General features: G+C 32.9%; 1 protein-coding gene across 2 annotated transcripts in view; it reads right to left on the bottom strand.

The window, feature by feature from the left end:
• The window catches only part of LOC129225542 (cardioacceleratory peptide receptor-like), a 219,289-nt gene that overhangs the window by 170,021 nt on the left and 32,791 nt on the right, over positions 1-16,477 (bottom strand). The window lies entirely within an intron of this gene.

Genomic DNA, 16,477 nt, shown 5'->3' with positions numbered 1-16,477 from the left:
ATTATCGTATAACGTTTCCTTTTGTTTTGGTAGGTAGAGAGGAGACTGAAACCAACCGACAAAAAAAAAAGAAAAAAGTTTATCTTAAATTCATTGTGGAGCTTATGGAGATGAAGGGATGGGGAATTCTGTACACTACTGGGGGCTCTTCCTTTCATTTTTTTTTCTTCTGATTAGTAAGATGTTTTTATATCTGCTTCTTCATTATCTTTACGGTTGGAATGCCTGTTAGAAACTGGAGACTACTTAAATTTACAAAAATAAATAGTACAATAGATATCAATTCTTCATGTTATTACAATTCAAAAGGTATCATTTTCCTGTAAATTTCATAAATATTCACGCTATAGTTTAATTAAAATATGCTCTACTGTCGAAACTAGAAATATGTTTTTGAGCAATCACGATTGCTTATTTTTCTCATTTGACTGTTTTTGACGTTCCTATCATTTTATTTTCCCACCGCCACCCTCTGCAGCACCTCTGTAGACCGGGTCCTCGCGATGCTGCACCTATAGCGAAAGCCGTCTCCCGGTTGCATCCATGTCCTACACACACGCGCATACATACAAAACTACACACACACACACAAACACATACACACATAAACACAACAGACACAAACACACATGCCTGCACGCACATACACGTACCCCCTACACACAAACACACATATCCACAACACACAAACACACACTCGCGATTGCGAAAAACATAATTTGAATTCAAGATGTCAAAATTCAAATTAATTTTTTTTTATAGTTTTGTTCTCTTTAAAAGCATCTAGTATTTTTAAGGCGCTAATTTTGCTATTCCACTATTTTGCTCTCACTTACTTCATGATTAATATTTCTAAGGACGCAGAAAACTTTTTATCTTACAAATCGCTGTTTGAAATTAAAGCTTGAACGCTTTGAAATAGCTCATTCGGTAAAAATATAATCAAATGATATTTTTAAGGCAGTAGACTCGTATTTCAGTTATGTTCGGTTCAAGTACAAAGTAAGGCAAAAGGTATAAATCGGTTTTGAACGGCAAGTTCTCGGCCTGTGGTGGTATTGGGAAGAGGGGAGGGTCCTCGTTGTGGCAGGGCAGTGGGAGAATCCTTTTTCATTTGCAACCATGGTTTGGACGGGAGAGCATCGTGGGTTTCTACTGTTAGAACTTTTTTTGAGAATGGCCGTTCTGTTACCACTCGTGGAGGGCCATCGACGGATTTCCTAAAGACATCGTTCGTCCATCATGTTCACCACGTTAAGCGGCCAGACGTATGTTTTCGGAAAGGCGTCATTCATCTATTGGGAACGCACGTAAAGTACATGGCAGTATTCACCCAATAGAGAGATAGCGCGCTCATCTTGTGAAGACCTTTGAAATGTGACTCACAAATGATCGGACGTCAAATATCTAGATTCTCGTCACGTTGACGGGTTCCGTACAATACGGCTTGCTGTCATAGCAAGGCCGACTAAAAACTGGTTTTAGGGAGAAAATTCGTTGCGGACGTGACGTGCGGACGATATCTGAATTACGCTTAAGAATGTATCGCGACTGACGGCAGTCATCTCACTGATGTCAGATTTAAAATTTAAGGTACAAAACTAAATGAACTACTGTATCGAACAATATAAACATAATTTCTGTAAACTGAACTGTTTTTGTTTTACAAGCCTTTCGAACCAATTAATATCGTTTGCCCCACCCAGTATTAATTTTCACTTCAAAGAAGCATGCAGTTTTATCTTTATATGTTTCGATATTTCATATCATGCCAGAGAATTATACGTTTCTGATTGATAAAATTGCTTATCAATAGTACTGATTAACAATAAATTCTATTATCTAATTAAATATCGGATTTTAAATGCAAGAATTACTTACAGTCAGTGAGTGAATTTTCTCTGCTTAAAATGCAATAAATTTTGAATAAAGCTGGCATTGCTTAATACTCGGCCAAATATTTGAACAACGCTTTACCAAATATCCATCTCCATTTTGTTTAATATTCTACCAATTCGTTTGTAAATAATCCTCTGATTCTTCGTTGAATGTCTTCGATTTGATAATATTCAGTTAATTTGATCATAAATAAACAGTTAATTTTTCCTAATCATTCGGAATTCGTCAAAATAAATATTACTCTAATTGCGTTTTCATATACTATAATAAACTTAACTCTAAACGTATGCACTTTCTAACAGATGGTATACAAAGTGTAGAAATAATAATTCAGGAGTACTGCAATGCGGGAATGAAAGTAAAATGGTTAAGATTACTGCGTTTTTTCAAAATGAAAAAATCGGAAATTTGATTTGAAAATTACAGTACATAAAGAGAGAATATTGTATTTTATGATAAAACTTCCGTTGAAACGGTATTTTTATTTTTGGCAGTAAATTTGAGTCTTCAAAAAAAAAGTGGAAAATATTCATTTTTTTCATGGGGCAAAATGAAAAATAAAATATTTTTCTAATGAAATATTTTTTATTCGATTATAAAACATAATTTGGTCAAAAGAATCAGTAAATAAAAGGTTGAAAGAATAAATGAAAAGATAATCAAACAATAAACGATTAATTAAATAAATAAATCATCCAATATGTGAAGAAAAATAAATGAGCGAATAAAAGAATGAATGAATGAGAAAATAAGTGAATGAATAAATAAATAAGTGAATTACTAAATAAAGGAATGTAAATGAATTACTTAATAAATGAAAACGTAAGTGATTTATATCAAATGATTGAGTAAATGAAACAAACTCTTTCACTTCGCCCCATCCATACTGCATTGAATAGTAGCAGGTTTCAATTAATATTTAAAATGTTAACAACAAGAACTTTATAATTTTATAGTTACAAAAATAATTTTTGAAGGGACTGTATGAAAAAAAGCGTACAAACGAAAAAACGTATAATAGGTATCGGTTAATGTGTACTAAACTTTGCAGGTACCAATTATAAAAACGTATAATTGATAAAAACGCATAAAAGAGAAAACGTATAAACGGTGCTTCACTGTAATTGTATTTTTCAAACATGAAGTAGAGAACTAAAACCGACGAATGACTATTTTGTAAAACATTCATTTACTTTATTGATTCTTTGCAAAAGTGCATTGAAAAACAGTATGTATTTACTCAAATTTACGAAACTATTTAAACTAAAATATTGGAATCACCATTTAGAGAAAACTTTATTTAGTTTAAATATTTTTGTGAATAAAAAATAATAATTGCGTGTTACAAAGGCACACGATGGAAGTGATTTTTTTTTTTCATTCTGAATTGTCACTTTACCCACAATGTTTTCTCTCACGCAACGTCATTGTTCTTTCTGCGCCTGGATTAGACAAATTCACAACAAAATTGAATATTTTAATAAAGAAAATCAATTATAAACAACGAGAAAACTAAAAAGACACTTGAAATCCTCCTTTTACTTGTTGCCAAAAACAATTAAGAACTATAGTAATTATAAGTATACTTTTGTCAATAAATGTTAACAAGCTAATCTCAAGGTTGAATTTAAGAAATTGGAATTACGCTTTTAAACGACCACTTGACTTGAATTCAAGAAATGTTCGAAAACTTGCAGTATTTGAAAATTTAAGAATCCACAATTATATTTTGGCTCTAGTTCAGAATTGAAATTTATGTGTTAAATTTGTTAATAAAACTAACTTTACAATAATAATTATTTTTCATTGTTTTTGGCAACAACTAAAAAGCGGAAGTATTTAACTTTATAAATATTATTATTTTTTCTTGTTTTTGGCAACATTTAAAAAGCAACTATATCACTTCCGTCACGCAAAAGGCTGCGAGTCAGAATTTCACTTCAAACAGGATTTGATTGACCGCAAAAGAAAAAAAAATACATTTTATTTCAAAATAAAACGACACAAATCGGATTCTAATAATCCTCAAATCCGTCCAACTATTTCTAAATCCGACCCACGTAATTGGAATGTGAAGCGCTCGGATTGGACCACTTCTGTAAATTCTCCGCTTTCTCTCGAGTTTCATAAACATCATTAAAAGGTGCTCGAACCGGAACCGCGTTATTCTGGGACCCATTTATACATCGCATCCTACGTGAGATGGGTCAGTAATGCACCGTATCCGTGACCGCTTCAAATTAAAGATCAACCCTCGACGAGAGGTCAGTAGAGCTAAATAGTCGTCTTCATGTGTGACGAAAACAAATGCGGGAAATGGGGGCTTAGAAGCAGAATTGGATGCCCTTTTCCCGCCTTGTTTATAAAAATAAGTTTTGATACGAGTGGAAATAAAAAGTGAGTGCGTGTGTAGGAGTTGAACGCATACACAGGGACACATTTCATCTTAGTACAGAGCGTCCGAAAAGTCCTTTCTAGAAAAGCAACTAACTGTCGTATCATAATGCGGTTTTGCCTTAATACTTCATATGTTCAAATTTTTTTATGCTATCGTAAAAATGGGAGGGGGGGTAAGAAGAAAAAAGTGTAACTATAAGTAATTTTCTTTGATGGCTGTACCCACACAGCAAGAGAAAGATTCTTGCTGCGACGATACAGCCATCAATGTAAATTACTTATAGTTATAACTTTTTTTTTTTTCATTTTATTTTGTTTTCCCCCTTTTTTTACGATGTCACAAAAAACTTGAATCTGTGAAGTATTATGGCCCAAACAGCACATTATTTTCACAATTTGTTGATTTTCCTTGGTGTTTTTTTAAAAAATGTGTCAAGGACTTTTTGGACGCAATATATGTAATATTAAGTGTAAATTCTTAAATTTTTCAGCACCGGAACGCCAGTGACAGATAATTGAATCCTGAGTCCTGACTAATTGTATATGAGTGAGCAATTTATTTTCTGAAAAACAGTACCAAAACGGCGCGGCGTCACAATGTGTTCCAGCAATAATGCACCACAATATGTAGGGAGTCAGCAGAAAACAAGGTCCCCACTTCCAAGAGCTCTTTAATCCATTCCGTTCAAATGAGTTAAAATCTGGAATAACAAATCATTCAAACGATGACATTTAAGAAAAAAAATTCAGAAAACCATCCATAAATGGCTCTGCTCACTGATAGTACTTAATGTGTAATAAATATTCTAAAATAATCATCATTATCGATGTGAACCTTATACTAGGTGTTTAGTCCGATCCGAAGGAAAATATCCCGCACCATGATCTTCAAATTATGAACCGACTCACTCCGGTCAACGGTGTTAAAATGGGGAACCTTTCATCTTGGTTTTTTTTGGATACTTCCATATTTATGACTCATTAAATATTTTTCCGTGTACAGCACCACTTAGAGGTGATTTTTTTTAACTTAATAATTTAATTGAATATAAGAATTTCAAGCGTATAATTTGAATCACTTGTAGTTCTAGTATTTTATATACCTGTATAAATATTTGTGAGTGCTTGTAAAAGTGTATTTCTAAAGTAGTCTTGCTATTCTGAAGAATTTGCAGTTTGCTATGTTATTTTATGGTTTGTAAAATGACGATTTTTCTTTCTTATAACAAAGAGAAAAAAGTTACAACATCTAAGCATAAAGCGGGAGCTAAAAAGAAATAATTTGTGTTCTATTTGATATTTTTCAAAAGCTCATTTTACAGAAGTTTTATTTCTTTTCAGGAAAAAAAAAACATTTCTTTTTTCTTCAAACACTGTAGCTTTATATACACTTGTTACGCATAGTATTATCTTTTAAAGTTTCCAGACGAATCCCATTTTTTATTTATTTTTTTGACTCTTATGTGAAAAAAAGAAATGAAACAGCTGATTATTTGTTGTCTAAAAGCTTTTTAAGTAGTTACAGTTACGAAGAACAGTACCACGAAAGGAAAAAGCGATGGAAATCAGATAAATTTGTATGGATTTTCGGTGCTGTGACAGTGTTCATTGGCAATATTTATTTCATTCACAGATGGAAAACTCTGTTATTCGGATAGAAAAAAATTTTATCGATAGTGTACGTGATATTGAGCAGAGTGGTTAAAACCGAAGAACAGCATCCTTTATAACCGGCAAATATTTTAAGAAAAAATCATGAGATTGTGCTTTGTTATTACAATGATATCCACTTGTCGTTTTCATGTATTTACATGAATTTAAACCGAATTCACTTATAACGGTTAATTATGTTTTCGTCCTCACCTTAAAAATCCGTTTCATGTTTAACTTATATTTCTCGGTTAAAAATTTTTACATATTGAGAAAAATTGCAAAGCCTTAAATGTGGTTTAAACTTCCAACAACGAAAATTTCCGGTAAAAAAGGAATAAGATGTAAGAATCAGCTTCAATACAATTAGATTAGAAAATTTATGGAGATTTAAAACATTTACATCAAACTTTTAATGCATTCCGTATAATTTACATTCTACCTTCTTTTACATGAATGTATGAAAAAAAATGCGGATAGTTATTGCAAACAGATTTGGCGTTTAAGAAACCGCAGTCATATTATATTTATCACTTTTAAATGCTTGAAAAAAAACTTTTCCGGCTACAAATGATGTGAAGGAACACAATTCGGAAGAAGATTAATGCAAAACTTTAAACGAAAATATATGAGCTTCGTTTTGAACGATGCTTAAAGTCGTTCATACTTTATATTCTTCAATTCAAATTAATGATAAATTTTCATAAAATGGAGGTCAACACAAAAGTGTAGGAGACAAAAATCACATTTATTTGATAAAGCAATAAAAATTCCAATTACCTTAAACTTAGCAGCTTTATACCTCGGATTTAAGCAAACTTTTTTGAGTGTGCCCGTACCATATGTGTGGTATGCGGATATTTCTTTTGTCAAGTGTGATATATTTTAAACTATCTGTGTGAAGATATAATCAACGTCTATATGAGGTTATGTGCCTGCAGTTCGGTTTTGGCTATTCTATATTAATAAGCAGAAACAGAGGCATAATTGCAATAATCTCTGGGTGTATTACTGAGCTGTTCGTTATTCGCTTCTAACCATTTCAATAGTTTCAAAAAAAGACATTTTTTTCCCTTTTAAATCATGTAGAACAGGTATGATTTATCCGTACAGTAAAAAGTAAGTACCAGCACTCGGTATCCAATACCACATTTTTAGCATCTAAAATCAGAGACGTATTATTAAATGCACAATTTTACACTGAAATATGACGTGAATGTACTTTTTGTATCTTCTTTATCTTTATCTTTACTAATAATAAAGCTGAAAGTCTCTCAGTCCGGATCTCTGTCTGTCAGGATCTCTCTCTGTCTGGATCTCTGTCTGTCAGGGTCTCTGGGACGCGCATAGCGCCTAGACCGTTCGGCCAATTTTCATGAAATTTGACACAGAATTAGTTTGTAGCATGATAGTGTGCACCTCAAAGCGATTTTTCGAAAATTTGATGAGATTCTTTTCTATTATAATTTTAAGAACAGAATTATCATAAGATGGACGAGTAAATTACAAAATTATCATAACGTGAACCGTATCATATGCACAAGCCAATTGGCGAGATACGAAATTATCATAACGTGGAACCATAACATGGGTACAAGCCAATTAGCGAGAAAATTCACCATAGATTATTTGTAAATATACAGGCGAACTAAAAGACCTTTTAATTTTTCTATTACGGGCAAAGCCGTGCGGGTACCACTAGTGTCAAAAAGAAAATTAGTCGAATCCGCTTAATGGAATAGCCAATTGCCATGAAAATATATTATAGTAAGCGAGATATATTCCATCAACCGGGATTAAAATGACTATTTTCAGCGATTCGTGCTTTGAAAGTTCATTACATTAAACGAGATTTTCTATTAACCGACATGCCAGTAAATGGGCTCGACTGTACCTAATACTATATCGTCGATTTCCAGAATGTGCAGCATAAACACATTTCCCCACGCTTGTTTATTTTTAAAAATAAACTGAGCAAACTTTAGATTTCTATAATCACTAGTATTACCAGACATTACAAACTGATGTTTTACTCCCGTGGTGGTAATTAACGTGGCACGTATGGGAATTGAAGCACCGTTTTGGTGAGTTTTAACCCCCACGTAAAGATTGGTACAGAAAGATTCAACAGCGTATATTATTTTGCAAGTCCATATCATGAAATCCTTTTATTTTCAATTATGCAAGTTTCTTGAAGCGAAAAACTATCGTTTCATAGCATTTCTTTTTATTTTAAAGAAAATTATTGATGCATTTTCCCATTTCCTATGTCTAATGACGCATCTACATTATGTATTTTTTGAATTATGTTCTACAAATTAAAAAAAAAATGCAATAAGTTTAAGAACGATGGATACCTATTTCCCACGCCTGATGTAGTCTATTTCAGAGATATTGTATCGCAGAGAAAGTTGTTTGCACTAAAATGCCATATTGAATTTAACAATTGTTGGAAAAGGCCACGATTGCAGAATTTTCACGTTTATTATTCTGCATATATCATAGGATATTTTTAAAAATACACATTTTAAAACTACTATCAGTTTTACTTCATGTCACATTATTCCTCATAATTATTTTAACTAGATACAACAAATACAATCTGTCTGAATAAAAAATAATTATAATGCATAGATATGGCGCTTAATACTACAAAATCTTGAGCTGTAACCTTGAGCGCAGAAAATTTTTGATTTTAATAAAATTTTAAAGTAATTGTTAAGGTCGCTTCATAAATATAAGGAGGTCGCTAGTACCTTATTCCTGGTCTGTGACTTATCGTAGTTTTAGCTTGTTAAGTCAACATGAAAGGACAAAAAATACTACGTAGAATTTTATATATTTACAATCACGTAGAACGCTATTATTCCGTCACGTGTCTAAAACCATTATCTCTACATGGTATAAAATGAAGTCTCTAAAAAGCATCTGTGTGTTTGAACTCGCAAAACTCGAGAGCTACCCGGCCGATTTCGCTGAAGTCACAGTTTGTTCCTTTAATTCCTGAAAAGGTTTGCAAACCGGTTCGGAAAAAAAATCAGATGAGTAGTCTTTTTTTTTTATTTCAATTTAAGCCCAATTTTCACATAAATTCCCAAATATGAGGGAGAAAAATTACTTCATATATTAATATTACGTATGGGTGGAAAGGGTAAAATTTTCCGCGTTCTACGCAATTTGTATCAATGATCTAACTTATTTACAGCGGGAGTTATTTGCGTTTTTTGATCGATTTTTTTTTTTTTTTTTTTTTTTTTTTTTTGACTTAGCTGAAATTCAGGCACTACTTTCTTCATTAAATCTATGAATAAAAAGTGAAGGAAGTGTCTCTTTTCTTTTTGACACCATTGGAAAAAGCGATATTTTTCACTCCCGATCCATCTCTACATATTGTCGAAAAACTAAGCTTCTATAAGGAAAAAAATAAGTCTTTTAAAATTAAGTTCAATAAAATCTCATTTCTATTCAAATTGCTAACCACTTTCTTTCTCATTTTAATTCCTTAAACTTATTTTATTTTGTGTTTCCATGGTTACGCTTTTTGAATCCATTTTTCACGATTTATTATTTATTTAGATAAATTGAATATACGCCACTGAACACAATTTTTATTTTCAAGGTCATCTTTAACACATATGTGTTACGTCCCTGTTCTAGTGAGTGTCGACAGCAGTTAAGGCAGTCCTCTTCTCAGTTCGGTCTCCGGGTCCCTCTCCTTCCATAAAACACATAAAATTTCCATTGCTCCAATTTTTAAGTCCAAGGTTGGACAACAAGGCTCCGAAAAAAAACTGGATTGGCCTCTCGTCGATTCTGCGTCCTACCTGCAAGTAGCATTTTTTAGGGTTTTTTGGTCTAGGGTTTTTAGGGCATTCCGGTTTTGCCTCAATTATGCTTAATCTCTCCACTACATTGTACACTTTTAATAATTAAAGACCTTTGAAAATGTACCCATATATTTTTTTAAAAAAAAGCCGTTCTGGTTAAAAAATATCTTTTACAAATAGAACCTGCAGAATTAGGTGGGGAAATGTGCTGCAAAGTTAGGTGGTAGTTCAGTTACTTCATGTTTTTTACATAAATAAGTTGTAAATTTGTTCTGAATACTAAGTGCGTTCGTAAATAATAATGTATTTTGGCGTAAAACTTACACTGAATTATTATTTTTCTTTTTAATTTTTGGGAGAAAATTACAACTTAAAAAAAGGATCTTTTCACGTTAAAAATAGATGGGTCAAAGTAAAAAATTAAAATTTCCAATGGAATATTTTTTTGCTATATTATTATTCTTTACAAATGAATGCATGAATAAACGGATAAATAAATAAATAATGAAGAAATAAACGAAAAAATAAATTAATTAATCAATCAATATAGGAGAGAAAATAACTGAGTGAATAAAATAGTGAATGAATAAGAAAATAAGTGAATGAATGAATGAATAAATAAGTGTAAATATAGAAGCAGGAATGTAAACAAATTAAATGACAAATAAATTCACTGGTGATAGAAAAAATAAATGAATAGATAAGCGAAATAAACTATTTTACTTTACCCCTGTCACTTTTCAACCGCTTGCTCTTGACAAATTGTGTTAAACAACATTTTGAGTCAAAACATGCCTCACAATATCGAAATAAATATTGAATTTGAAATGAATGAATCTCAATTATTATTCAATACATTAATTTGAGAAAAGTTAACTATTTTATATGAAGATTTTTTTTTTTTTGAAAAAGCACACAAAGTATTACAAATGGGTCACAAGGTTTAAACAAGATTTGATCCAAAAGATATTTTTTGTTTGCCTGGCATCAAGTAAAAACCAATTAAAATAGTAACAAATATAGGTGTTGGAACAAACTGGGAAAATATTTTGATATATATTTTACTCTGCCTCACAATTTCCCTTTGCCTATTTTTCACCTGCTCTATCTTTTTTTTTCGTTTTGTTGCTATTCTCAACATATCTTTTCTGTATTATTTTTTTCATATTATGCATTTTAAAGCAATTGGCAGTCACATTACTTTTTGCCTTATAAATATTCTTGTAATTAAATTTAATATATAAAGTTGTAATTGTGTGTAATTATTGGCATATGTTGTATTTATTTTGAAGTGTGCCAAGAATAATTTAAAATGATTTATTTTCATTTCCGCAGATATTTTACCCCTTAAGACGTCAGTGGGAAAAATAGACAAATCTATTTTCCGCCAATGCGTCAGTTTCAGCTCTTCTTAAACATATAAAACACTGTAAAACGTTATGATTTATATCTCAGAAATAGTTCGCTTCATTTTCGTTTTTCTTCCACGAAATTCGCCAATCGTTTATTTTGGGAATGTCATCGACAATGAAATGCGTCAGTGCTTTTGTATAAATTCTTCTCGGACATCAGGAATATTTATTGTGTTGAACTTGAAGCACTGCCAAAGAAAGTCAGGGGAATTTTCCGGCGCTGAGATCGTTTGCTGGCAACAAGAGATAAAAGTGAGCTCATAAAAGCCAATGTTTATTTTCCGGGACATATACATTTTGGAAAAATTTGGTTTAAATGGAGTGCTGCTCAACGAATATTATAATTTTACTTGTTTCGTTTTTTTTTTTTTTAACCCGATCTCTCGTTTTCACTTTCTAAGGTTGAAACTTCAAGTTTTTCTCTCGAGACGTTTTAATTATAGTTGGATAAAACCTAACTTGGCAGCGTTGTTTATCTGTGCATCTGTGTAGCCTTCAGAATGTTGCCAGGTTAGGTTTGCCCCAATTATAGAGCTTCAAATAACAATCACCATTCACCATGTCGTGAATATGAGGAAGGTGGTATAAAATTATAGTTTGGGGAAATCCTAACCTGGCAGCAGGCTCGGTGTCGAACCCACAAACTTTCAGTACGTTTTTGCAGAAACTTGCATTTTAATGTGCAGATTTTTTGTGTAATTAAGCCAGGGGTGCCCCCCCCCCCCTCTAAGAGCAAAGGCGCACCACCCAGAATATCGCAGAGACCCCCAAAAACAAGAATCCCCACCCCCCAAAAAGTGAAAAATACTCCTCAATACAACCCCCCCCCCTTCCCCATAAGAATTTCAATGACGCAGTCTGGAGGGCACCCCTGATTTAGTAGAAAACCAAACTTAATTAACAAAATGATCGTTTTCACCGTAATTTCGTATTAACCGTGGTTGTGTTAGGAGAATCCAACGGCATATGGAGGATGTTATTCGGAAAAAAATAAAAAGATATTTTCGCATACACAGAAATACTAGTTTAAAACAAAATTAAATGGTGATGAACAACGTAGCAAAAACGTTGTTGATTATTATTAACTTGTTCCAATTTGCAGAGCTAGAGGTGCTAAGGGGGCTTATGAGTATTGTTAAAACGGCTGTTTTGTACGTTAGAAAATTCGTGGTCTCTAGTAATACATTTTGCTCTTTAGCTAATATCTTGAATTGAGTTGAGCCTAGGATTTTCCGTTAAAATATTAAGCCCTTATACATGCTTTTTTTTAAATGAGAAAATTGGAACAAGCTATATTTGATGCGGGGAAAATATGTTTGAACGACATAGGATGTTAAGGAATCTGAGAAAATTTTCACTCCTTTACAGGCAATTTACGTGAAATTTTTAGCTTAAAAAATATTTAAAAAAAATATTTCGAAATGATTAAAATAAAACCAATTGCAAACTCATGTAGCTCAAAATAATATTTTACCAAATTTGAAGACTGTAGGTGTTAGGAGGTGTCCTGGACGTAGGCCGCCACAGACTTTCTTTCAAAATTTCTTTGACGTTACTTTTATTTAATATATAGAGAAACTAACTAAAGTACTTTTGAAAAAAAAACATGAATTGTTGCACCAAATGAATATAAAGTCAGTAGCTGCATGCACATAATGTCTAAGGGGGAAAAATCAACTGTTTAAATGTTTACACAAGCCCATGTGCGAACAAAACGAAGATAAATAGCAACCTACAGGTGATAAAAATGTGCCCCACAAAACACATTAGCAAGAACAATTGTGATTAGTAGTCGGAACGCATTTTAATTACGTTCAGCTTACTGAAACGGAAAATATTCTTTTTCTCTCTCTCTCTCCCCTCCCTCTTTCCCGCTAATTATTCAGCTCTGATTTCCTGATGAGCAGTAGATAAAATGAAAGTGTCACTTAAAAAACGAATCTGCCGACGAAACTAGTGTAAAGAATATTCAAGGTCAAATATGCTAATGTATTCAAGGTCATTAAGAAGAAGTGAAGACGCGAAAGCGTGACTTGAGGTCATTTCTTGAAGATAAATATTCGTAAGGTCGTTACTCTCGTGTAGGATAGGAAAGTTAAGGAATGAAATTGCCGTTATATTGCTCTGGGGACATGACATGAATTTCAGTGTCTTCGCTTGATTACTTATTTTTTAAAAATTGTCATTCCTTGCGAAGGTAAACATCTTTTATTGCTAATATTTGTCGTAATGGTGTTTCTTACCCTCCTAAGAGTATACGAACCGCATTACAGAAGCATGTAAACAGGGCCGTTACTACTAATAGGCAAGACTAAGCAGCCACCAAGGGGGGCCTATTCTTGGAGGTGGCAACATGACTTAAAAATGAACTTGTTTTTTAAGTTCTTTTTCAGCGCAACTACACTAATTGAAAATGTTATAGGTGTGGAAGAAATATTCAATGCCAATATTGTTGTCTATGTCGTGTACCTTTTAACTGCTAAACTACGCATTGGCGTATATAAGGGGAGGGTTAGCTCCCCTCCCTAAACCGTGGACAACAGTGTGTACACGGTGCGTACACATAGTGTTCAAACACTTTATGCATAAAATGTGTAAACGATTACAGTATCTTTCAATTCATTAATTATTTTTCAAAGAAAATATTTAAATTACTACTTTGTTTCACTGCTTATGAAATTGATTTTTGCAACGTTTATCCACAATTAGGAGACTTATTCTTGGCCGATTTGGTGCTCTTTATTGACTCCCCCCCCCCAAGCAGTTTCAGAAATTTTTCGTACCCAAACCGTAGGTTCCTTCATTCGGAGGGTTCATTCTTCAGCATACCCCCCCCCCCTAAAATGGTTTTCTGTATCCGCCCCTGCGCATAAGTGTAGTAGGGTAACGGTGACACCATAGATCTTAAAATAGAATAGATGTGCCTTCTCCCTACTTTTCTCCTCAGAGCGCGCGTCAACATCCCCCGTTGGACATCACGTGATCAAGGACCTCCCCTCACAAGAAACTGTTTCCCTTATCGAAGAGAATCACTTTGCGCATGGGTTAAATGCTTTAAGCATGGGTTAAACCCCCCTTTAAGCATGGGTTAAATTAAAGCATTTTACCCATTATTAAAGAAAAACGGAACACTCTGTCCCTCACGTAACACCTCATATTTTTCACTAAAAGTAATAATTAAAAAAGGTAACAATTTTTTTTTTTCATTAAGAAATCGCAAATGTATTTGTTGTACTTTTGCAAAAATGTTCTTTGTTACCTTTTTAGGTTAGTACTTTTTAATGAAATGCGGGACAAAATGACAGCTTTTTCATGGAATGGTCCATTAGATATTTTCCCATCATAACTTTTGAAGCAGGCGCACAAGCTATTTAAACTTTTTTTCAAGTGCTTTAAATACTGAGTAGAAAAAGACGTCTTCAAAAATCTTAAACAAAAATTGACCTTATAAATTTTCTTTTATTTCAATCAAATTTTTCAAATACAGATAAATAGTTTCAATGCGTGCTTTTCCCCACAACTTTTGAAGCCAGTGCAACAACTTAACATAAAACCCGATCTAAAACCATATACCAATTAGATATACAAATGTAAATAGTATCGAATATCAACTCAATTAAATAATATTCTAATATTCGCATGCGTTTCGCACCAACACAATATTAGCCAGACCAATAACTTTGGTTTGTTCCTAATTTTTAAGCAACTTCAGTGTTTTTTTTAAGTACTCAGAAAATAAATTATTTGCAATTATAAACTACATGAATGGTCATTTGACTTCCGCCCCCTCCCCAATTTTTCTTTTCTTCTTTTTTTTTCGTCCCACAGACTATGATAATTTTGACAATTTAAACTCGAGGGTGAAGAAAATTAGTGATTATTGTCCCTTCACAATATTAATTTTGTTACTTTCCTACTTATTGGTCTTTGTGAATTATTTTCATTGTTTGAATTGACTGCGCGATACATTCTAACGCTTAAATATTTAGTAACGATTAATTTTATAAACTTTTTAACGAGAAAATCTGCTGCTTCTGTTTCCAACATATGCTTATTTAAATTTAGAAAAACGGAATTCGAAATTTTTCATATAACTCTTGTGGTCTCATGAGTAACATTATATATTTGTGTTTTACTCCCAAAACTTTTTCACATTCTCGCTCAGTTGTTCTTCACAAATGTACATATTTCAATGGCTGCAATCTTGCAATAAGTTATCATACTTGAATGTGTCCCAAAATTCTTAAATTTTATTAGGTCTATTTTTTGATTTGTTGTAGTTAAGACTGCGTTGCAGTCGTCTCAGTTCACAACAGAGTGCACTTGCCGGACAAAAAATCCAGCGTAGTCAGAAACATCATTAATATACTGCGTCATGTTAATTGAGATGATTTCTGAATTTTCCAAATCGTCGTCAAAGGAATCGGAAGAAAAGGCTTTCTTTCAAAGCATTTTTGTTACGTTTCAAATTTAATCTTAGCATTTGAAGGTTGTCAAAATCAGCGCAATTTGAAGAACTGGACTCTTTAATTTCCATATGAATGAATAATCTTTTTTTCGCACTTCGAAATTATCCGACGATTATTGTTGAATCCGCCCTCACAACCTGATCGCACTGAAAAAAGTTTCAAGGTGATCCTGAGTAAGCTTATAAGTCATTACGCAGTTAAGAACTGGAATTCGGGCACTTACATACTTTTCATATGTTCCCAGCACATTTTTCATAGAAATTAGGAAACCTAAAAATCCAGTTTTTTGCGGACATACTAGAACTAATTTTCCATCGCTTGTTTTTAGTGATTTAATATAATGCTCGGTATCTATAGTAAATTGCTTAAAATATTCTTAATTTCGACTCTGCATGGGGACTTTTTTTGCCTTTAGCAGAAAGAAAAATTTCTGTTACTCACTATGTCTTTATTTTTTAATAAAATTCATCAAACCCTCTTTCGCTAGAAAATCTCAGATTCACACATTTAGAGAGTTCTCACATAAGGATAATGAAAAATCTTCAGACAATCCTAGACTTTTAACGGCGCTTCGCATTGTTATATCACTGCTGCCCGAGAAGAGGGAAACACGATGTCCCTTGATCACGTGATTCTCGGAAGAATCATGATGACCCCACTTTCTCCGGGCGAAATACGCTGCGTTGTAGGAGAAAGGCCCATCTATCCCTTTTAAAGATCTATGGGTGACACCCGCATGCAATTACGAGGACACTGGTAAGTTTCAGGATTACTAATTCTTGAAAAAACATTTTAAATTGCTCTTGTGTTGCAAGTTTTAGCT

This window comes from Uloborus diversus, chromosome 7, assembly GCF_026930045.1.
Source record: "Uloborus diversus isolate 005 chromosome 7, Udiv.v.3.1, whole genome shotgun sequence".
NCBI lineage: Eukaryota > Metazoa > Arthropoda > Arachnida > Araneae > Uloboridae > Uloborus > Uloborus diversus.
Note: the sequence above shows the minus strand (reverse complement) of the source record. Positions and strands in the feature narration are given on the sequence as shown.